General features: G+C 38.6%; 1 pseudogene; it reads left to right on the forward strand.

Moving 5' to 3' along the window:
* The first annotated feature begins 534 nt into the window (after window positions 1-534).
* Window positions 535-24,774, forward strand: LOC117028881 (60S ribosomal protein L36-like; annotated as a pseudogene).
* The last annotated feature ends 306 nt before the right edge of the window (window positions 24,775-25,080 follow it).

A 25,080-nucleotide genomic window follows, 5' to 3' on the forward strand; every position in this document is an offset into this window, starting at 1 on the left:
TGTTTTCTGCTATCTTGTCTTCCAAATTACTGATTCAGTTCTTTGCTTCATCTAATCTGCTTCTAATTCCTTCTAGTGTCATTTCAGTTATTGTGTTCTTCATTTCTGACTGGTTCTTTTTTATGGTTTCTATGTCCTTTTTTATGTTTACTATCTCTCTTTGAAGTTCTGGCTAAGTTCTGTACGTATCGTTATAACTCTGTATCTGGTAGATTGCTTGCCTCTGTTTGGTTTAGTTCTTTTTCTGGAGTTTTCTCCTGATCTTTTATTTGGGATATGTCTGTGTTTCCTCATTTTGGCTGCATCTCTGTGTTTGTTTCTATGCGTTAGGTAGGGCTGCTATGTCTCCTGGTCTTGGCGGGGTAGCTTCAGGTAGTAGTTGTCCTGAGGGACCCAGTTGCACAGTTTCCCTGGTCTCCTGGTCCAAATGTTCCAGGAGTGTGCCTTGTGTGAGTTGTTTGTGCCCTCCCGTTAGAGTTGAACCTTAATTGCTTTTGGCATGACTCTCAATCTAAATGGCTGTGAGAATTGGTCATGACCACAGTGTACAAATTGCTGTGTGGAGGCTACCCCCATGGAGTGAGATTTGCCCCAGCAGTCTCTGTTGCCTGCCGAGAACACCCTTTTGGTATGCTGCTTGTGGGTCTAATTGGGTGATGCTCTGTTGTTGTCTGTAGGTGGCCACCAGATGTATTGGTTCTGGGCTTCTTTGATGGGGCTCCCTGCAGGCCAAGATCAGCTCCTGCCTGTGACTGGCCCTGGAACACCTGGTAGGAGCTACAGAGCGATCGTGGTTGGTCACTGCCTGTGCTGGCACGTGGGAAAAGCCACGCTGGGAATGGAGGCTGCCCACCACCATTGCCAGGCCTGTGGCAGCTCAGCACAAAACCCCAGGGCACCCTGAGGTCTTTTATTTTCTGTCTGAGCTATCTTGTTACCTTGGTTATTCATGGTATTTGATGGATTATTTCTCTGCTTAGGCATTTATAAGAATGAAATCTGCTTTTTACAAAAGTATTTGACACGTCACTATTTTAGGAGATTGATAAGTAGAGGTCTTTCTTTTGTTTCTCAGCAGGTGGTGCTGAAGCCCAGGTTTTTATTTTCTCTTACCTGCACTATTGGGGCTTCTAGGGTCTCTGTGGGGTGGTGTTTCCTAGGCCTGGGAAAATGCCCCGTATTCCCTGGGGAGGTGGGCATCCCCTGTGTGACCAGGTCACCTTGGTCTCAGGGCTCTAACCTCATGGTTAATGGTTAATGTGGTGTGCGATGGGGCTCTAGGTCCATGAGATCCCAGCACTGCCTTCTACAACCAGATGCTGCCAGCAGTGTTGCACTATCTGAGGTGTCCCAGTTGTGCTCCACTGCAATGGCTGGGGAAAGGCCGGTTCATGCGTTGTGGCCTTGTTTTCCTCCCAGTAATGATGGCTGTTCACATCTCAGCCACCACAGATCTGCCAAGATTGTGTGCTGTAACCTGACACTTTTGCTGCTACAACGCCTTCTGGGATCGCTTCTCTGGGAGGGTGAAGGGAGGCAGCTACCCATTTGGGGCTTTGTTTTTTGCCTTGCAATGGTGGTTGCTAGGCCACAGCTGCCACACCTTTGTGTTCTGTCTCTGTCCCTGTCACTGGGTTCAGCCACTGTATGTGCTGGTGACTCAGGCCGGAATGTTGATTTTAGCCCTCTGGTCCTTAGGGCTGCAGAGTGTGTGCACTGTTTCTTGACTCCTTCCCTGCTCCTGAGTCCTCTGGACCTGCCATGATCTCCAGACTGTATCCTTCCCCTTTCCTTCCTTTCCCTGTTTACTCAGATATGCCCACCTTCAGATGTGTCAATACAAGGATCTCCCAGGCGTGTTTGTTTGCTGAGCAGGGAGTCCTTTGTTGAACTACAGTTGTCCAGCTTACTGTAACTTCAAGGAGACAGGCTGCAAGGCCTCTCATGCTGCCATGCTGCTGACATCATCCAAACCATGAAATAAACCAAGTGAATAATCTTAAAAATATGTACTCATTTTTGCCATTAATGCTACTAAATATATAATAAAATTGTCGGTGCTAATGGCAAAGTCATTTTTTAATTTGATGTGTGTTAACTGCCAAGAAATTTTTGTATTAGATGTATAAATTCAGATTCACCTGATAGAAGTCTTTAGGGTTTATTTTCCAACAACCCTGGTCTCAAAGTGCTTGGGAGCCCGCGTCTTTGCCAGTGCCCCTAGTCTGCTGTGTCCAGCCAGAAGACTGTGTGGGACTGAGGGGAGAAGTGATGATATTAAGAGGGGAGTTAGACCCACCTCTTTATAGAAGTTATTTCTAGCTTCTAATTGCTTTTTGTACTTTCTTACTCTGGTTACTACTTTGACCTTGCACACAAACAACCAAGAGATACTTTGACATGTGAGTGTTTAAAAATGTTGGTACCTCCCTACCATGTAATACTTCTTAACAATATAAAGTAGTTATTGACATCTGCAATAATGTGGATGGGTCTCAAGAGAATTATACTGAGTGAAAAATGTCAAACCCAAAATGATACATACTTCATGATGCAAGTTATATACCACTTTTTTTAATAGTTTTTTTTTTTTTTACCTTTTTATTTTTTTTCAGTGTGTTTTTCCAGGACCCATCAGCTCCAAGTCAAGTAGTTGTGGAGGGCGCAGCTCACAGTGGCCCATGTGGGGATCGAACCGGCAACCTTGTTAAGAGCACCGGTTCTAACCAGCCGCCCCTATATACCACTTTTGAAATGATACATTTATAGAAAGGTAGGTCAGATAATAAATTAATGGTTGTTAATAATTAAAGTGTGGGTGGGAGCTTGAGGGAAGTGATTGTGGCTCTGAAAGGAAAATTTGAAGGGTGCTTCTGATGATGGGTATGTGTATCTCCAGCCAAAGTTCGCATTCTGGTCTGACTCCACCAGTTTGTTTCAGAGGAACCTGGGCAAGGGGCGCATGGCATAAAGAGAAAAATTCTGAGATGTTCTCAATTAAATGAGAATGACTGGAAAGTGAGAGAAAGAGGAACAATGAACCTGTTAATAGCTCTGGGCCAACTACAAAAGACTGCTCAGATTCCTAAGTGTATGTTGGAGCTTTGAATCAACTTCCAGGCATCTAATAGCTGACCATCAGATGCCACCACATGCCACTTAAGCATGAACTTTCAGGACTGTTGCCCAGCACCAATCAAAAGTAGTAAATGTTTCTTCCTTAAAGACTGTGCACCTATCCTAGAACTGTCCCCCACCTTCACCTTTTCCTGCCCCCTTATCTGTAGCCAATGTAAATTTTTTAAAAACAACTTACACCTTTATTCCCCAAAACATAATGTATAACAGAGCCTGTCAACTCCAGGACTGGCGGACAGGTTGCCTTCTCCACCTCGCCCTGCTGCTGGTGGTTTAGCCTGCATGGCCCAGGACCTGTCCTTTCCTGGCTAACATGTGACTCAATAAGCCCTTTCTTTCAGAAAAGCTTTTGTTTGTGGAAGTTTTTTGTTTAACATTTATTATAGCAACATTAAAATCTAAAGTTAATTTGAAATACAAAGTTTCATTAAATATTAAAACATTAATATTAATATTAAATACAAAATTTCATTAAATAAATATTAAATATTAAATAAATACTAAATATATATACACACATGTGTATATATAATTCAGTAATATAAAAAAGATAGGGTGCAGCTGCCGAGACACACCCGGAGATCAGCAGTGAGGCAGGCGCAGCTCTGGGCTTTCAGCAGATCAGAAATCTCCCGCCCGCACTCACACACACACACTGAAGAGGTGCCTTAAGACTCAAGAGTTTTGGTCACGTATCTGGTGGTGCCACTCTCAGTGTGCATTTGTGCAGGCAAGGGCAGAAACTGCACTGACATTGTAAAAACTATCACCCAGACCCCTCAGGCCCACGCTTTTAAGTCTGCAGTCCCAAAGTCTCTCTGGGTACCAGGTGACCGGCTCTGCCTGCGCAATAAGCAGGGGGCTCCTTGGTACAGCAGAGAACAACCTGGACATTGCTTGGTGGGCTTAGGCCGAGACTGTCGCTGCTTTTTGTATTGCTTTGTTTTGTCTTGTTTTGCTTTGTCTTTATATCTTTGATATCTTTGCCTTTGTCGAGTGGGGTTATCAGGTGGTTTTTCATGTGAACGTATTTGATATTTTTCTTTGTTGTTGTTGTTGTTGCTGTTGTGCTTGGTGATTTGCTTTGTTCTGAAACTGCCCTGCCGGGGCCCAGCTTGTGAGGCACGGTCAGCAGATCAGAAATCTCCCGCCCGCACCCATACACACACACTGAAGGAGTGCCCTAGGACTCTGGAGCTCTGGACAAAGGACGGGTGGTGCTCCTCTCGGTGTGCATACGTGCGGACAAGGGCAGAAGCTGCACTGACTTTGTGGAGACTATCATCCAGACCCCTCAGGCCCACGCTTTTAAGTCTGCAGTCCCAAAGTCTCTCTGAGCACCAGGTGACTGGCTCTGCCTGCGCAATAAGCAGGGGGCTCTTTGGTACAGCAGAGGACAACCTGGTCATTGCTTGGTGGGCTCAGGCCGAGACGGTCGCTGCTTTTTGTTTTGCTTTGTTTTGCTTTGCTTGGTTTTGTTTTGCTTTGTCTTGTATCTTTGATATCTTTGCCTGTGTCGAGCGGGGGTTATCGGCTGTTTTTTTTTTTTTTTTTTCTCTTTGCTGTTGTCGTTGCTGCTGTGCTTGGTGATTTGCCTTGTTCTGGGACTTCCCTGCCGGGGCCCAGCTTGGGTGGCACGGGACTCGGCATATCCGGGGGCCAACTCCAGACCAAATCGGAGTGCAGCCGGGTTTGACCTGCAGGTCACACACCTAGAGGGGGTTCTCGGCAGGCTCTGGAGCCCATAGAGGCCAAATCACATTGGGGTGGTCAACCCTCACGCAGCAGAGTGCCCTGCGGGGGGCAGAGCCAAGTCTCACGGCAGGTCAGCCCAGGAGTTGACCCCACCTGCTCATTAGCGGGAAGCAATTAAAGATCTTCTTGGACGGGACAGTGTACACAACACAAGACTCACCTTTGGAGCACACGCAGAGGAGGACGACGTGGTGCGAGTCAAATATAAAGGACACATACTACATAAGATAACCTAGCAAGAACTGAGAACTCTAGGGGATCTACCTAATATATCAAAATAAACACAGTCAGCCAGAATGGGGAAACAAAGATACACGTCCCAAATAAAAGAACAGAAGAAGCTTCCACAACTGAAACCAAATGAAGCAGACGTAACCAACCTCTCAGAGACAGAGTTCAAAACACTGGTGATAAGAATGTTTAAGGAGCTTAGAGAAGACATAAAGAAGGATGTAGAAATCATAACAAATGAGCTTAGAGAAAACATAAAGAAGGATGTAGAAATCATAACGAAAAACCAGTTGGAACTAAAGAACACAATTACCGAAATTAAGAACTCACTTGAAGGAATTACCAGCAGGCTAGATGAAGCAGAGGATCGAATCAGCGACTTAGAAGACAAGGTAGCAGAGATCACCCAAACGGAACAACAGAAAGAAAAAAGAATAAAAAACAATGAAGATGGCCTAAGAGACCTCTGGGATAACATCAAGCGCAACAACATGCGCATCATAGGAATACCAGAAGGTGAAGAGAGCAAGCAAGGGATTGAGAACATATTTGAAGTAATAATGTCTGAAAACTTCCCCAACCTGATGAAGGAAACCAACATACAAGTCCAGGAAGTGCAGAGAGTTCCAACCAGGATTAACCCAAACAGGTCCACACCAAGACACATTATAGTTAAAATGGCAAAGCTTAAAGACAAAGAGAGAATCCTAAAAGCAGCAAGAGAAAGACGGAGGGTTACATACAAGGGAACTCCCATAAGACTATCAAATGATTTTTCTACAGAAACATTGAAGGCCAGGAGGGAGTGGCAGGAGATACTTAAAGTGATGGAAAACAAAGGCCTACAACCTAGATTGCTTTATCCAGCAAGGCTATCATTTAAAGTTGATGGAGAGATAAAGAGCTTTCCAGAAAAAAATAAGCTAAAGGAATTTATTACCACCAAGCCAGCATTGCAAGAAATACTAAAAGGACTTCTGTAAATAGAAGAAAGATCAAAACAACCTAACTACAAATTTAAAAATGGCAATATCTATGTACCTATCAATAATCACTTTAAATGTAAATGGATTAAATGCTCCAATCAAAAGACATAGGGTGGCTGACTGGATAAGACAGCAAGACCCTTGTATATGCTGTATACAAGAGACTCACCTCAGAACAAAAGACACATACAGGCTGAAAGTGAAGGGTTGGAGTAAGATATTTCATGCAAATGGAAACGAGAAAAAAGCTGGAGTTGCAATACTTATTTCTGACAAAATAGACTTTAAAATGAAGAACATACTAAAAGATAAAGATGGGCACTATATAATAATAAAGGGATCGATCCGACAAGAGGACATAACCCTAGTAAACATCTATGCACCCAACATAGGAGCACCTAAATATATAAAACAGGTACTGACTGACATAAAGGCAGAGATCAACAGTAACACTATTATAGTCGGGGACTTCAACACACCTCTGACCACAAGGGACAGGTCTTCCAGACAGAAAATCAATATGGAAACAACAGCCTTAAATGATACATTGGACCACTTGGATTTAATCGATATTTTCAGAACATTTCACCCCAATGCTGCAAAATACACCTTCTTCTCAAGCGCACATGGAACATTTTCCAAGATAGACCATATGTTAGGCCACAAAACAAGTCTTGATAAATTTAAGAAAATTGAAATCATACCAATTGTCTTCTCTGATCACAATGCTATGAAATTAGAAATGAACTACAGGAAAAAAACTGGAAGACACACCAATTCATGGAGGCTGAATAACTTATTACTAAATAATGAATGGGTCAAGCAGGAGATCAAGGAAGAAATCAAAAGATATCTCGAGATAAATGAAAATGAAAACACGACGACCCAAAATCTATGGGATGCCGCAAAAGCAGTCCTAAGAGGGAAATTCATAGCTTTGCAGGCCTACCTAAAGAAACAAGAAACATCACTAATCGACAGTTTATCTTCACATTTAAGGGATTTGGAAAAAGAACAGCAAAATAAGCCCAAAGGGAACACAAGGAAGGAGATCATAAAGATCAGAGCAGAAATAAATGAAATAGAAACCAGAAAAACAATACAAAAGATCAATGAATCCAAGAGTTGGTTCTTAGAGAAGATAAACAAAATCGACAAACCTTTAGCCAGACTCATTAAAAAAAAAGAGAGAGAGGACCCAAATTAATAAAATCAGAAATGAAAGAGGAGAAGTGACAACGGACACTGCAGAAATACAAAGAGTTTTAAGAAGTTACTATGAGCAACTATATGCCAACAAATTTGACATTTTGGAAGAAATGGACAATTTTCTAGAGGCGTACAACCTTCCAAGGCTAACTCAAGAAGAAACAGAAAACCTGAATATACTGATTACCACCACGGAAATTGAATCAGTAATCAACAGTCTCCCAACAAACAAAAGCCCTGGACCAGATGGCTTTACAGGTGAATTTTACAAAGCGTTCAAAAAAGAATTATCACCAATTCTCCTCAAGCTCTTCCAAAAAATCCAGAAGGAGGGAAGACTCCCAAACACTTTTTACGAAGCCACTATCACCCTGATCCCAAAATCAGACAAAGACACCACAAAAAAAGAAAACTACAGGCCGATATCTTTAATGAACATAGATGCAAAAATCCTCAACAAAATATTAGCAAACAGAATTCAGCAATACATTAAAAAGATCATTCACCACGATCAAGTGGGATTCATCCCTGGTATGCAGGGGTGGTTCAACATCCGCAAATCTATTAATGTGATACACCACATTAACAAAATGAAAAATAAAAATCACATGATCATATCAATAGATGCAGAAAAAGCATTTGATAAAAATCCAACAGCCATTTATGATAAAAACCCTTAAGAAAGTGGGAATAGAGGGATCTTATCTCAACATAATAAAGGCCATATATGACAAACCCACAGCTAACATCATACTCAATGGGGAAAAGCTAAAACCATTCCCCCTAAGATCAGGAACAAGGCAAGGATGCCCACTATCTCCGCTTCTATTCAACATAGTTCTGGAAGTTCTTGCCACAGCAATCAGACAAGAAAAAGAAATAAAAGGCATCCAGATTGGTAAGGAGGAAGTAAAGTTATCATTGTATGCAGATGATATGATACTATATATAGAGAACCCTAAAGACTCCACCAAGAAGCTATTAGAGCTGATAGATGAATTTAGTAAAGTGGCAGGATACAAAATTAATATTCAGAAATCAGTTGCATTTGTATATACCAATAATAAAACATCAGAAGGAGAAATTAAAAAAACAATCCCATTTACAATCGCTCCAAAGACTATAAAATACCTGGGAATAAATTTAACCAAAGAAGTAAAAGATCTATACTCAGAAAATTATAAGACACTGATGAAAGGAATGAAGGAAGATATAAATAGATGGAAACACATATCATGTTCATGGATAGGAAGAATTAATATAGTTAAAATGTCCATACTGCCTAAGGCAATATACATATTCAATGCAATTCCTATCAAACTGCCAACGTCGTTTTTCACAGAAATAGAACATATAATCCTAAAATTTATATGGGACCATAAAAGACCCCGAATAGCCAAGGCAATCTTGAGAAATAAGAACAAAGTGGGAGGTATAACAATACCTGACTTCAAATTATACTACAAGGCTACAGTAATCAAAACAGCATGGTACTGGCATAAAAACAGACACATAGATCAATGGAACAGAATAGAGAGTCCAGAAATAAATCCACGCCTATATGGCCATTTAATCTACGACAATGGAAGCAAGAATGTACGATGGAGTAATGACAGTCTATTCAATAAATGGTGCTGGGAAACCTGGACAGACACATGCAAAAAAATGAAGTTGGACCACCTCCTTACACCATATACAAAAATAAATTCAAAATGGCTTAAAGACTTAAATGTAAGGTCTGAAACCATAAAATACCTAAAAGAAAATATAGGAAGAAACTTCTCAGACATTACCCGGAGTAAGATTTTTACTGATATACACCCTCGCTCGAGGGAACTAAGAGAAAAAATAAACATGTGGGATTATATCAAACTAAAAAGTTTTTTCACAGCAAAGGAAACCATCAATAAAACAAGAAGGGATCCTACTGAATGGGAAAAGATATTTGCCAACTGATAAGGGATTAATATCACAAATCTATGGAAAACTTACTCAACCCAACTCCAAAAAAACAAACGATCCAATTAAAAAATGGGCAGAAGACTTGAAGAGACATTTTTCTGAAAAGGACATACAGATGGCAAACAGACATATGAAGAAATGCTCAACCTCACTAACCATCAGAGAAATGCAAATAAAAACCACAATGAGATACCACCTCACCCCAGTCAGAATGGCTATCATCAATAAATCAACAAACAACAAGTGCTGGCGCGGATGTGGAGAAAAGGGAACGCTTGTGCACTGTTGGTGGGATTGCAGACTGGTGCAGCCGCTATGGAAAACAGTATGGAGGTATCTCAAAATTCTGAAAATGGAACTACCTTATGATCCAGTAATTCCACTCCTAGGTATCTATCCGGAGAAATCCAGAACTTCAATTCAGAAATCTTTATGCACTCCTATGTTTATTGCAGCACTATACACAATAGCTAAGACATGGAAACAACCAAAATGCCCATCGGTAGATGACTGGATTAAGAAACTGTGGTACATTTATACAATGGAGTATTATGCAGCCATAAAGAAGAAAGAAATCTTACCATTTGCAACAACATGGATGGACCTAGAGAACATTATGTTAAGTGAAATAAGTCAGACAGAGAAAGATAAGTACCATATGATCTCACTTATTTGCGGATTCTAAAGAAAAGAATAAGTGAATGAACTAATCAGAAACAGTTTGGGAGACAATGAGGAAAAACTGAGGGTTGCTAGATGGGCGGGAGGGGTGGGGGGTGGGGGGGAGGGGGAGGGGATTGGAGGGCAGTCGGTGACCACAGGATGGCCACGGGGTTTGAAAATTAATCTGGGGAACGTAATTTGGTGGTTACCAGAGCGTAAGGGGGTTGGGGGGTGGGGGATGAGGGTGAGGGGGATCAAATGTATGGTGATGGAAGGGGAGCTGACTCTGGGTGGTGAACACACAGTGTGATTTATGGATGATGTGATACAGAATTGTACACCTGAAATCTATGTAATTTTACTAACAATGGTCACCCCAATAAATTAAAAATAAATTAAAGAAAAAAGATAATACATCAATATCAAATAGAAAAATTATGTGAAAAGTAGAAGGCTGATTAAATATATTAAAATAATATAATTCACCGTTAGCAACAAACTTAAAAAAAATTGACTATTTCAAAAGATTCAGGAAAAGTATAGAACAAAATTCAACATCCTATCATCATGTGTACTTTCATTACAGCAGGAAGAGAAGGGAACTTCCATAATCTGATCAAGTGAATTTCAATAAAGCTTAAATCCAGCCTTAGCTCCCCTGAGATCTGGCACTTGACAATAGTGCTCTCATCACACCCAAGCAGGGGATGCTTTGATTGTGGCCCAGGAAAGTGAGGGGAGAAGGGGATCAATAAAAAGGACTCTTGGAGTGAGTGTGATCTCAGGAGTGGTCAAGGACGCCATCATTCATTGGAAAGGCAGGCATCCAGGCATACATACCCTGTGCACACGCATGACCTCCGAGTAGACTTGGCTAATCAACATCCTCATGGTGCTGTGCCTGTTGGGGACTGAGAACAGAGGCTGTGGGTGGCAGGTCTGGAGCTGCCCTGCTCTCCTGGGACCTGGATCCTCCTCTCAGCAGGGGCTACTGTCACCTCCCTGGTGGTTTTGCCTCCTGGGATCCTGCCCTCCGAGTTTCTGCAGAGATCCAGTCACCTAGAGCTTGCAGTTATCTACTTCAGGTGAGTTACTGTGTAATGGTTGTTTCTTGGCCTCTGTACCTTTCTTTCTCTTCATATTCTCTGCTCATGTTTTCTTGTGTCATTTGTAATTGTTTTGTAGTATTTTGAAAATTTTTTAAAATATAATTTATAAATTAATCCTTTATTATCCACTTTTTCTTGTAGATACTTATTTTCTAGTCCAGTCTTACTCTTGATTTTATTTTCTATTTTGTTCTTCCTGGTTCACAGTAATTATTTGATTTTATATATTGAAATTAATTTACTAATTGTAATCATTTGGACTATGGTGGATAGTCCATGTATATGAAAGTGTCATCAGCATATAATGATTTTATTATTTAAAAATTGATCTTTATGGCTTTTTATTTCTTTTTTTCCCTCTTTATTGTCCCAACTATACCTTCAGTATAGTATTGAATAGAAATATAGTTAGTAAAAGCTGGCAACATTGTGTTTTAGCTTCCAGGGAAACAGCTTTCAATAATTTTGGATTAATTATGTTTGTTACATGTTCATTTTAGGTAAATGACCAAATAAGGAAATTGCCTGCTTTTGTGATTTTGCCTAGAGTTGTTTTTATACCTAGGTGTTACATTTTATTAGATGCTTTAAAATTTTTTTTAACTCATTACATGATTTTCTCCTTTTTTTTTTTTTTTTTTTTTTTGCTAATAAAATGTGTTACATGATTTATTATTGAATTTTAACCATGGTTGCATATTCTAGTATATTTCACTTGATATTGATCTATTCTGTTTTCCTTTATGGCTTAATTCATATAATAATATTTTGCATAGAGTATCTATATCTTTGTTTATGAAAGATGTGACCTATACTCTGCTTGTTTTCTAATTTCATGGTATGATTATGGTGTCAAGGTAATGGTGGCCTCATTAAGGAAATGGAAAAATAAGCCCTGTTTTTCAACTACATTGGGCAAATTTGGGAAATTTAGGTGTTTTTATTATTTAATTGTTTGAAATGTTTCATAATTTCTAGCCTAGAGTATTGCTTGTGGAAAGGTTTTGTTGGTTAGTTGATTTGACTTTTTAACAATTGATTCAATTTATTTAGTAGATATGTAAGATTTTTTTCTTTTATGTTATTTTTGTGTGCCAGTTTTGGTATGTTGGTTTTTATAACATGGTGAATTTTGACCTTTGTTGTCTAAAAATTATCAGGCCTAAGTATTTCACAAAATCCTCTAAGAATCTTGTTAAGGTCTAAGGCCTGTGTAATACTTATTTGATTTCAGATACGAGTCATTTGTATTTCTTCTCTTGTTCTTTGCTTTAATCAGTTTTGTTAGCAAGTTATTAACTTTATTAGTATTTCAAAATCTTTTAGTCTGATTTGTTTCTGTTGTATGTTTTCCTATTTTATTGATCTTATATTTATTATTGCTTTCATCCTATATTTTTTAGCTGATTATCCTATTTAAATTTTTTAGATGGAAACTGATATTATTGATTTTCTGTCTTCCTTTCCTTTAATACATTCATTTAAAGCTATACACAGTTTCCCCATAATCACAGATTTAGCTGCCATCTCTTGTCTTCCCTGGAGCATTTTCAAACTCTGTGCCTGCAAGCCAAGTCTGCCACATAATGTGTCCAGCCCATTTGCATGCATCATGTCAGCCCTTATGTCTGTAAGCCCATATTTCTGTCCAGTAACACCATCTCATAACTGCATTCCATGTCTGCCCTTTTGTTTCGTCAAAGTTTTCTATCCCCTCCATGCTGGTTCTCAAAAGTCTCAATTCCGTGTTCCTGCAGCCCATGCCAACCCACATGAGTCTCCTTCTCCTATTGCTAAAACCCATGTCAAGTAACTAGTGTCACTCTCCTCTGTGTCTCCTTCACATATCTTTCCTTGAGTCCCTCTGTCTCTTATGCCTGTATTTGATACCAGACCTCAAATGTCTCACTCTGGGTGTCTGCCATCCTATTTCATCCCTCAAATGTCCTGTGTTTCAGCCTATACTAGCTCATGTTTTTCTACATTCTTTGTGCCTTCTGTCTTTGTAGACAACCAGTGTTTCCATTTACTGTTCCTCTAGCCCCTGTCTTAACTTACGGGTGTCCTTATCCTGTGCCTGTAGCCCATGTGTACCTAAAGTGTCTCCACCCACTGTAGCACCCACTGTACCACATTTGGTTGTCATTCACTTATTAAAGTTATCTTATTTCCTTCCAGGTATTGGCCACTGTGATTATGTCTGCTTTATATATGTTCTTAGTCATTTTTACATGGATGTATGTTTTCACACCAGTTGGGCAAATACACTGGGGCACAATTGGTACATCACATGGTGACACTATGCTTAGCTTCATAAAAATCTGGCAAGATAGTCTTCTCAAGAGATTGTACCATTTGTATTTCCATCACCCATGAATGAGATTTCCTGTTCTCCCACACCCTCACCAGCAATTGGTATTGTCTGTTTTTGGTTTTCAGCCCTTCCAATAAATGGGTAAGGTATCTCATTGTTTTAATTTGCTTTTCACTAATACACAATGAATTTCATTTTCCACTAATTCCCCAATGTTGAGCACTTCATATGTGCTTATTTCACATGTATTTATATTCTTTGGTAAGGTGTTTATTCAAATATTGGTCTATATATTTTAATTTGGGTAGTTTGTTTTCTTATTGTGAAGTTTTACAGTTCTTTGAATATTTTGAATGCTAGTCTTTTTCAGATACATGTTTTGCAAATATATTCTTATGCTCAGAGGCTTGTCTTTCCATTCTTTGAACAATTGTCTTTCACAGAATGGACATTTTACATTTAATAAAGTTCACGTTATATGAGGTGTGACAATTAAATTCGGGAACTTGTTGCAACGATGTTGCTAACCTTTCTTTGATATCAGAGGGATTATTCATTATGAATTTGTACCAGCTGGACAGTTAACCAAGTTTACTATTTGGAAGTGCTCAAAAGGCTGCATGAAAAAGTTAGACGACCTGAACTTTTCACCAACAATTCGTGGCTCTTGCATCCCGACAATGCACCAGCTCACATGGCACTGTGAGAGAATTTTTAGCCAGTAAACAAATAACTGTATTGAAACACCCTCCCTACTCACCTGATATGACCCCCAATGACTTCTTTCTTTACCTGAAGATAAAGGAGATATTGAAAGGCAGACATTTTGATGACATTCAGGACATCAAAGGTAATATGACGAAAGCTCTGATGGCCATTCCAGAAAAACTTTCAAAATAGCTTTGAAAGGTGGACTAGGTGCTGGCGTTGGTGCATAGCTTCCCAAGGGGAGTACTTCGAAGGTGACTGTAGTGATATTCAACAAATAGGTATGTAGCACTTTTTCTGAGATGAGTTCACGAACTTAGTTGTCTCACCTTCGTGAATTTGTTTCTTTTACAGATTGTCCTTTCTGTGCTGTATGTGAAACTTATGCCAGGTTTCACACTATACTTTTTATAGTTTTGGATTTTATATTTAAGTCAATGAATGATTTTGAGTCAATTTATGTCTAAGGCAACGATTCCTTTGGTCTCTGTTTCTGTGAGTCTGTTTTTGTTTTCTGTTGTTTGTTCATTTTTTTTTTTTTAATTTCACATGTAAGTAAAACCATGTGGTATTTGTTTTTATGTATCTGATTTATTTCACTTAGCATAATATCCTCTAGGTCCATCCGTGTTGTCACAAGTGGCAAGATTTTATTCTTTTTTTATTGTTGTGTAATACTCCATTTTGTGTGTGTGTATCATCTTTTTTTTTTTTTTTAACTTTTTTATTTATTTTAAATGAGTTTTTCCAGGACCCATTAACTCCAAGTCAAGTAGTTGTTTCAATCTACTAGTTGTGGAGGGTGCAGCGCACACTGGCCCATGCGGGGATGGAACCAGTAACCCTGATGTTAGGAGCTCATGCTCTAACCAACTGAGCTAACCGGCTGCCCCATATTGCATCTTCTTTATCCATTCATCTATCAATAGATACTTACATTGCTTCATATCTTGGCTCTTGTAAATATTGCTGCAGTGAACACAGGGGTGCATATATCTTTTTGCATTAGTGTTTTTGTTTCCTTGGGTAAATACCCAGAAATGGAATTGCTGGGTCCTAGTGTTTCCAGGTGGGAATTCCCACCTGTTCTCAGGATTTTTTTTCCCTTTGCCGTTTCTGAATCCTGAGAAAAGTTGGTCGGGAAATTGGGAAACTTGGCTCCTTGAACCCAGTAATACCCACAAAGGGAAATAAACGTACTACTCACAATGTATCTCTTAGACATTTTTCCTATTTATTGCTGGGGTTTCTGGGTGGGAATTCCCGCCCGTTCTTGAGAATTTTTTCGCTTTTCTGTTCCCGAATCCTGAGGAAAGTTGGTCGGAAAATCGGGAAAATCGGCTCCTTGAACCCAGGTGGTTGGTAGTATCGGCCATCACTTTGTGGAAACGATTCATCATGGAGAACAGAAAGCAGTTTATATCTCTGGATTCGAGAACGGGAAAGCGAAAAAAATTCCTGAGGATGGTGGGAATTCCCATCTGGAAACCCTACTGGGTCCTATGGTAGATCTATTTTTAGTTTTTTAAGAAATCTCCATACTGATCTTATTTTAGCATAATGTATTTTCTCCTTCAGTGTAGCTTCTCTTGAGACATTTTTGTTATCTAGTAGGTATAGAACATAAAACTTATGGATGGTTTCCATGTGTTTTATTCATTCATTTCTCTTATACTATTACAAGACTTATTACTTTACAATGGTATCTATGTGTTGAGGATTCTGATAAGTAATCATAGCATGCTATAGTATTTTTTACTGATTCAAAATTGTTTCTAGGAAGAAAACTTGATATAGATTCACAGAAAGGAGAAATAGATACATAGTTTGGGACCTTCCATTTGAATGATTTGTGGACGTAGCCAGTGTCTGACCATGGAAGACAGATGCTCTTTTATGTGTGCTTTTATTAATTCTCTAAAGGGTTAACTTTTAATGTCGTGATGTAATTGAAAATACATTGAAAAGTTGAAGAGTAGATGTATTATTTTCACAATGTAATATTTTCAGTTTACATATATTTTATTTATACTAAAGCCAGAAATGTTTTGATTAATTTACTATTTTTGTTTACTTTCAAATTCAGAAAGTATATCCATGTCTGGTTAAAGTTTTATGTTCATCTAACATAGTTTCAAATTTTCTTATCATATTATTAAAAAATGGAAAAATCATCTAATAACCATGTAGCTTTAAAAACTGTCAAGAGTTTTCAGGAGAGCCTTAAAATTGTCAGGTGAGACCCATAATTTATTTCTAATTTGTTTAAAATATCATCCCACACTGCTGATTTGCATACAATTTTATGATCTCTTTGCATTTAAATGCTATTGATTTCAGCATAGTGTACACATATTTCTTCATTTGATAATCTGTATATAATTATTTGATTAATGTTGTCAAATTGTGTAGAAGTACCTGGTAACTTTTAATCCTCTACCTAAGGCAGCACAAAGTGGGCAATCTCTGCATCACACAACCCCTTAGTACTTTTCCACTGGTTAATTCCATGCCAAGTTTCTGTTAATTCTTCCTGCCCCATAGATATTAATTTTCCCTAATAAAATCCTACTGGAACAGAGCCAGAGTGGCGATCCGTTATCTCTGTCCAAATATCTCTCTTTATGTCCCTCGAAACACAAGCAAGGACAAACTGAAAGCAGCACAGGCCAAGAAACAATTACAACTGAGATCTGAGTTTCCATCTTTCATATGCATCTTCGAGAGTAAAAGGGCACAGTAGTTCTGGAGGGCCATGTGACTCAATTTGAGGAGCAGCTATAAAAGGAAATGCCCTTCTCTTTAGCCTTACATCCTGTGGCATGGGTTAGTCAGTCTTCGGAATACCCAACAGAGGAAAGGCTTCATGTAGAAAAAATGGAATTTAAAAATCTCACAGTTTGCTAAAGTTCCCCAAATTGTTCATCAAACAAAAGATGCAGTGGCATGAAGGCAACATTCACATACTGCCTTCTGAATAATGTCCAGCCTTTTACAAGTTCATTAGTTTCACAACTTGGTTCAACTGGGTTTTGGATAGGGCTTTACTCTATAAAAAGTTTGAGGTTGGATCTGCTTACTGGAATAGTATCAACATGGTCATTTATGAGTATTTTCAAATAATTTTAAACTTAAAGAAAACTTGCAACATCTCTGCAGAGTACTGGTATTCCTTTATTCAGATATCCCAGTGGTTATTGCTGTCCCACATTTGCTCTTTCACAAAACACTCCAGCGTATTTTCAATTTTGGGCACACTTTACCAAAAAAATACTATAGGACTCATACATCAGGAAATCAACATCATTGATAACCTAATCCACAGATCCACTTCAGTTATTACCAATTGCAGCAATTTTGTGAAAAAATATGTCTGTGTACTCATCAGTATACCTTGGGTTCTGGGAGCAAGAGCCATATTTCCCCTTGGACCCAAGTTGTTCTGAGAAGGCATTTCATTCACTAGGACAGCCACCCAGGTCTGGACAGGAGAATGTCTACTGTGCTGTATAGAGCTCAGGCCGTCAGGGCTTTGCTCTGGCATGTTGCTGTGTACCTGCGAAATGTGGGCATCCTGTAGGCTGTGAAGATCAAGATTCAGGGAGCCTTTCTATCTGGTTGAATCCCACCAATCCCCTGCCTGTCTGAGATCTCTGTATGCCCTGGTAATTATGGAGTTGGGGTGCCCTTCTCCTTTAGTTGTCAGAGGCACTGGACAGTTGAGTGTGTCACAGTATGTGGTTTGTGTTGACGTAAAGGCAAGTATTGTTCAGAAGATGCCGTACTCAGGTCTGCAGGAAGAGGAGAAAGGAAAATTACTGTGAACAGGCCATGGAAAGCACTGAGTATTATCAAGTGGGCTCACATTCAGGTAGATTGCCAGCACGACACCCCTATTTTCTGATTTCAGAAAGGAATAGCATGTTTGGGTGGCTATGGCCTTAGACCTCGGCAGATTCTGGATTTGGGCCCCAGGATTCTTCATCACAACCCTGCTTTGTTCCCCTAATAGTTCCTTTAAAGAGTGAATTAAATAAACCAAATGTGATGAAGACATTCTTTGACTGAAATATCACTGAAATTCTATCACTTTCAGAAGCTCAGAAGCATCTTTTATATATGTGACTTTATATACAGTGTGTTCCACACATCATGGTTTGACTATCACTTTTTTTTTTTTTTTGAAGGAGGTCTTATAACCATCTGGAATGCCATAGATTTGTGGTCTGAGCATGCACAGTTCACTTCACTGTTCTGCCCTCCTTCAGTCTCATCCCAGCAGTCTTTGGGCTAAAACCCATCCCTCCCACTGCTTGGCTCAGCCCCTGGGGCAGAGCACTACTGCACTGTGACTCTCAGTGGGGTTCACCAATGAGAAAGGGAGTTTGCTCAATAGATGGCATGAGCCAACCCTTTAAGGAGCAGTCTGGGATGAAGGGCCTCCAGCACCTGGGACATCCAGAGGTTTCTCATCACAAGACATTCCCAATGTCCTGTCCCCCTTAGATCTCCTGAGATTGAGGTTTTTCTGGGGAGAGTGGTTATGACAGCAGCACCTGGGCCTGATTCTGCCATTCTCTGAGCCTCTCCTGACAATCAGCACTTCCCAGCCCCTCCTCTTCCTTCCCTTCCACCAGGACCCGCAGGTACAACCCCACACATTCAGTGCCACCTAGAACACTCTGCAGGCTCCATCTGTGGGTTCCTGTTTGGAGCATGGAAAGCACCGTGCAGGCCTCGGTCTGGGCGTCCAGATGTCTCCATCATGTTAAAAAGAGAACATTTCTTGATGGACAGGATTGACTGAAGGGCCCAGCTTCCCCATCGCTGGGTTCTGGCAGTTGGCCTGGGTGAGAGACAGCAATGTCCCAAGACTGTTATTTAGGGGAAAGACTCCGGGAGAAGGCAGCTATGGTTTCCTTGGAAGAATTCTAGATACCTCATACCTATTGGGAGAAATAACTGGCCATTAAGATGTGTGTGAATGCCTGGTTGGTTTTTGTTTTTGTATGTGTGTGAGAGAGGGTTTGTTTGCATTTGTGTGTGTGTTGGTTTGTGTTTGCATAATTTTTTAGCCCTAACATATGAAGTGCACTAATTTGACTAAGCCCTATGTCTTTCTGGAGAGGACTTTTGAGGATAAGGAGCTCAAGGTGACTTAGGACCAGCTGTATTATTGTACTCATTAGTATGCCTTACATTTTAGGAACAAGGGCTGTATTTTCCCTTGGATCCAATTTGTGCTGAAAAGGCCATCACATTCAGTGGAAAAGCTGATGAGGTCTAGTTATGACCTGCGGTGCTAGAGTTTGGAGCATCTGGCCTTTGTTTTGAAAGGATGATGCATACCTGGGAAATCTAGGCTCCCTTGGACTGTAGGGACAGATTCAGAACGACTTTTTCTTTTTACTGGATTTGTTTATTGACTTTTATGAGTTCTTGTATATTTTGTATTTTAACTCCCTTCCCATTAAATGATTTGCAAATATTTCTTCCATCCTGTAGGTTGCCTTTTCATTGTTTTAATGCTTTAGCTCTGTAGAGCTTTTTTGTTTGATGTAGTCCCATTTGTTGATTTTTATTTTGTTGCTTGTGCTTTTGTTGTCTTATCCAAAAAATTGTTACCACGACAAATGACTAAGATTTTTTTTTCCCTAGGAGTTTTACACTTCCAGGTCTTACATTTAAGTTGTAGTCCATTTTGAGTTAGTTCTTGTGAGTGATGTAAGACGGGACCAGTTACATATTTTTTATGTGGTTTTCCAGTTTTCCCAACACCACTTACTGATAAAACTATACTTTCCCCTTTGATTGTTCTTGGCTTCCTTGTCAAATAATAGTTGACTGCTTATGTGGGGGCTTATATCAGGACTCTCTATTCTGTTCCGTTGGTGTATGTGTCTATTATTATGCCAGTAAAATACTGTTTTAATTGTTATAGCTTTGTAGTAGTTTGAAATCAGGAAATGTGATGCCTCTGGCTTTCTTCTTTTTTCTTAGAATTGTTTTTTGACTGTTTGGGGTCTTTTGTGATTTCTATACATTTTAAGATTGTTTTCTATTTCTGTGAAGAATTCTATTGGAATTTTGATAGGGATTGTTTTGAATCTATAGATGGCTTTGAGTAGAATGGACATTTTTATTAGTTCTTCAGATTCATGAATATGGGATGTCTATCCATTTTTGTGTCTTCTTTGATTACTTTCAACAAAGTCTTGTAATTTTTATTGTACAGATCTTTCACTTCCTTGGTTAAATTTGTTCTCAGACATTTTATTGTTTTGATGCTATTTTCAATATCTCAGTTTCTTTATTTCCTTTTCGTATGTTATTAGTGTAAGAAATGCAAATAATTTATGTATGTTGATTTTATATCCTACAACTTTACTGAAATTTTTCAATAATTCCAACAGATTTTTGTTGAATCTTTGGAAATTTTTACCTACAAAATAGTATCATCTTTAAATAGTATTAATTTTACTTCTTTGCAATATGGGCATTTTTTTTTTGTCTTGCCTAATTGCTGTAGCTAGGACTTTCAGTATTATATTTCATAATAGTGGCGAGAGTGGGCCTTCTGTATTGTGCCTGATCTTAGAGGAGAAGCTTGCAGATCTTCTGTTGAGTATAATGTTAGCTGTAAGTTTGTTGTATAATATGGCCTTCATTTTATTGAGGTGTATTTCTTCTAAACACAATCTCTTGAGGGTGGTTATTGTGTGTGTGTGTGTGTGAGTGTGTGTGTGTGTGTGTGTGTGGTTTTTTTTTCATAAAAGATGTATTTTGTCAAATGTTTTTCTGCATCTATTGAGGTAATCATGTGATTTTTATTTTCCATTCTATTAATGTGGTGCATCATATTTATTGATTTGTGTATGTTAAACCATCCTTGCATTCCAGGAATAAATCCCACTTGGTTATGGTATATAATCCTATCATTGTGTCCTTGAATTTAGTTTGCTAATATTTTATTGAGAAATTTTGCATCTATATTCATCAGGGATATTGGTCTATAGTTTTCTTTTTTCTTGTAGTGTCCTTACTTGGCTTGATATCAAGATAATGCTGGCCTTCAGAATGAGTTTGGAAGTGTTCCCTCCCTCTGGTTTTTTTTGAAATTTTGAGAATGATTGACGTTAGTCCTTAAAAGTTTGGTAGAATTTTCCAACGAAGTCGTCTCATCCTGGGGTTTTCTGTACAATTAGAATTTTTATAAAGTTCCTTTATACTAGTGTGATAAGTGCAGCACAGAGTGTTGAATACATCTATTCACTGAAATAACATGTATACAGCCACCATTCTTAGAAACATCTTTGATACTAGTGTCTTTATAGAGCACATTAATTGCAACACCTGTGTGAACCTCTTCTTTTATTGAATAGTAGTATGTTGATGCCGTTATATTCTATCACTTTTAGAGAATCTTTTACACCTGTGACAGTATATAGTGCATTCCTGTATTCCATGCACCAGTGTGGTGAATGCACATACATAGATAATATAAATATAAATATAAACACATACTATATTTAACTAAATATACTGAATGTGCCAAAAAATGTATACACATGACTTGTATTCATCTTTTATTATCAGTATGTATTGAGTATTACAATTTTATACAGTTTTTTCCTTTCTTAAAATGCGTATACATTTTTTTTGGCACCCTCTGTATAACAGTCCTTACCAGAAACATAATTTATACACATACCTTTATAACAGGTATTAATGCATCACTCTGTAGTTATTCATACATACAAATACCACTTTTAGAAATATCTTGTTTACATGTTTCTTTATGTAATGTTTTAAATGTAGTGTAGTGAGTTGAATAGTATATCATCGAAATAGCCTACTCACAGGTAATGAAATTGTATCCTTCTTAGAAGCATCTTTTATGTATGTGACATCGTAGTGTTTTCCATGCATCACAATGTCTTGAAAACATGCTTTTAAGGAAATAATAATACTGCTTTTATTCACACAGCATTCTTGGAAACATATTTTATGCATGTGCCTTATGGAATGTTTGTAATGCATTATAGTGTCATGAACATACCCATTCACTGAAAAGACACTTTTCATATTCACACATACTTCTAAGATTATAAACATCTTTTATACATTAGCCTCTACAGGGTATATTAAATGCAGCTCATGTGGTAAACATATTCTTTTACTGAAAAAAATAAAATTACCCAGATATAAGAAAATTATATTACTCTTTGAAACATCTTTTACAAATGTGACTATACATATTTTATTACATGTAACACAGTGTGTGAATAACATTTTAATGCAATAACTCTGTACTTATTTACATATACAAGTAGCATTCTTAGAAACATTATACATGTGTCTTTAAAAACGACATGAATTGTAGTACGACAAGTATTATTTCACTAAAAACACTACCCAGCGACAATAAAATTCTATCACTCAAAAGCATCTGTTAAACATTTAACTTTGCATAGTGTCTTACATGGACCACAGTGTGGATATCACATTCTTTTAATTAAATAACTGTATTCATATATACAACTGACATTCTTATAAACATTTTCTATACTAGAGATTTTACAGAATATATGAAACTCAACATGAGGTGAACACGTTCTTTCACTGAGATAACACTACTGGATGTAACAAAATGTTATCACCACTCTTAGAAACTTTTTTTTTTTTAACCTTTCGACCCCTTTCACCCATTTCTCCCACTCCTCACTTCCACCTCTGGCAAACATCAATATGTTCTCGGTTTATGTATGCTGACATTTTTCACTATAGATACATATTTTATACATGTGACATAACATAGTGTATTCCATGCACCACAGAATGGTGAATGTATCTTTAATGAAGTAATATTGTATTTATTCACATATACAACTAGCAATTTTATAAACATCATCTATATTTGAGCATTTACACAGTATATCAAATCATCCCATGTTGTGAAGAAATTCTTTCACAGAAATAAAGCAATCTAATTGCAACAAAATGTAACTCTTAGAATATATATTTTTAATTTCTGTGATTTTACCTAGTGTACTCCATGCAACAGTGTTTTGAACATATTCTTTGTATTAAATAACATTATTTTTATTCATTTATACAACTGGCATACTTAGAATATGCTTTTTCCAGGCATATTGAATGCAACGCAATGTAGTGAACACATTCATTCACTGAAATAACATTTTGTCTATTTGTATATACAACTACCATTTTTAGAAAAAAAATGTTCATTTCTGTGCTTTATTGAGTAAATGCAGCACAGTAGGTTGAACATATTCATTTAAAGAAATAACATTATTATTTACATATAAAACTGGCTTTCTTAGAACAACTTTTATAATAGTGCCTTTAAAGAGTGAATTAAATAAAGCAAATGTGATGAAGACATTCTTTGACCGAAATATCACTGAAATTCTATCACTTTCAGAAGCATCTTTTTATATATGTGACTTTATATACAGTGTGTTCCAGACACCATGGTTTGGCTATCACTTTTTTTTTTTTTTTTTTTTAAGATTTTATTGGGGAAGGAGAACAGGACTTTATTGGGGAACAGTGTGTACTTCCAGGCCTTTTTTTTTTTTTCCAAGTCAAGTTGTTGTCCTTTCAGTCTTAGTTGTGGAGGGTGCCGTTCAGCTTCAAGTTGTTGTCCTTTCAGTCTTAGTTGTGGAGGGCGCAGCTCAGCTCTAGGTCCAGTTGCCATTTTCTAGTTGCAGGGGGCATAGCCCACCATGCCTTGTGGGAGTCGAGGAGTTGAACTGGCAACCTTGTGGTTGAGAGCCCACTGGCCCATGTGGGAATCCAACCGGCAGCCTTCGGAGTTAGGAGCACGGAGCTCTAACCGCCTGAGCCACCGGGCCGGCCCCTATCACTATCACTATTTTTTTTGAAGGAGGGCGCAGCTCGAAGTGGCTCATGCAGGGATGGAACCGACATCCTTGGTATTAGTAGCAATGCGTTCTAACCAACTGAACTAACCGGCTACCCAGCTATCAGTTTCTCTTAATAAAATAACACTACTTATTCATATATATAGCTGGCATTTTAAAAACATTTTATGCCTGTGCTTTTACAGAGTTTATTAAGTGCAGCATACTGTGGTGAACACATACCTTCACAAGTATGCAACCAAATTTCTATTAGAAATTTAATGCAACCAAATTCTACACATACAACTTTAAGTAAAGTTTTAATGCACTAGAGTGGTGAATATGTTCACTAACTATAGAAGTAGCATTCTTGGAAACATTTTTTATGGATGTGATTTACAATTTACTAGGTGAAACATTGTGTAATAAACACATCCATAAAGGAAAAAAGCTGGACTTATTCGAGCCACGGCAGCCATTGAGGAGCAGCAGCCACAGCTCTGCGCGACCGCATGGCCGTGGGCCTCAACAAGGGCCACAGGTGACCAAGAACGTCAGCAAGCCAAGGCACAGCGGCCGCCGGGGCGCCTCACCACACACACCAAGTTCGTGCAGGACATGAGCCGAGAGGTGTAAGGCGTTGCCCCCTGTGAGCAGCGTGTAGTGCAGCTGCTTAAGGTGTCTAAGGACAAGCGGGCCCTGAAGTTCATCAAGAAAAGGGTGGGCACACACATCCGAGCCAACAGGAAGAGAGAGAGGAGCTGAGCAATGTCCTTGCAGCCAAGAGGAAGGCAGCAACCGGGAAGGACTAAGCCCATCCCCTCTGTGTGTAATAAAAACTTTTCGGCAGGGTCAAAGGGACAAAAACCCTGTACCTGTATTTATTCATATATATCACTACCATTCTTAGAAATACAATTTCCATGTGTGTCTTTTTAAAGGGTTTATAAGTATCACAGTGTACTCAACACATTTTCTAAAATAACTACTAACATGTACAACTGACATACTTAGAAACATCTTTTTACATGAGTCTTTACAAAGTTTATTGGCTGCAGCAGTTTTATGAACATATTCATTCACTTAAACAGCATGCATACACTTTTATATATACAGCT

The sequence above is a fragment of the Rhinolophus ferrumequinum genome, chromosome 10 (genome assembly GCF_004115265.2).
Source record: "Rhinolophus ferrumequinum isolate MPI-CBG mRhiFer1 chromosome 10, mRhiFer1_v1.p, whole genome shotgun sequence".
In the NCBI taxonomy this organism is placed as follows: domain Eukaryota; kingdom Metazoa; phylum Chordata; class Mammalia; order Chiroptera; family Rhinolophidae; genus Rhinolophus; species Rhinolophus ferrumequinum.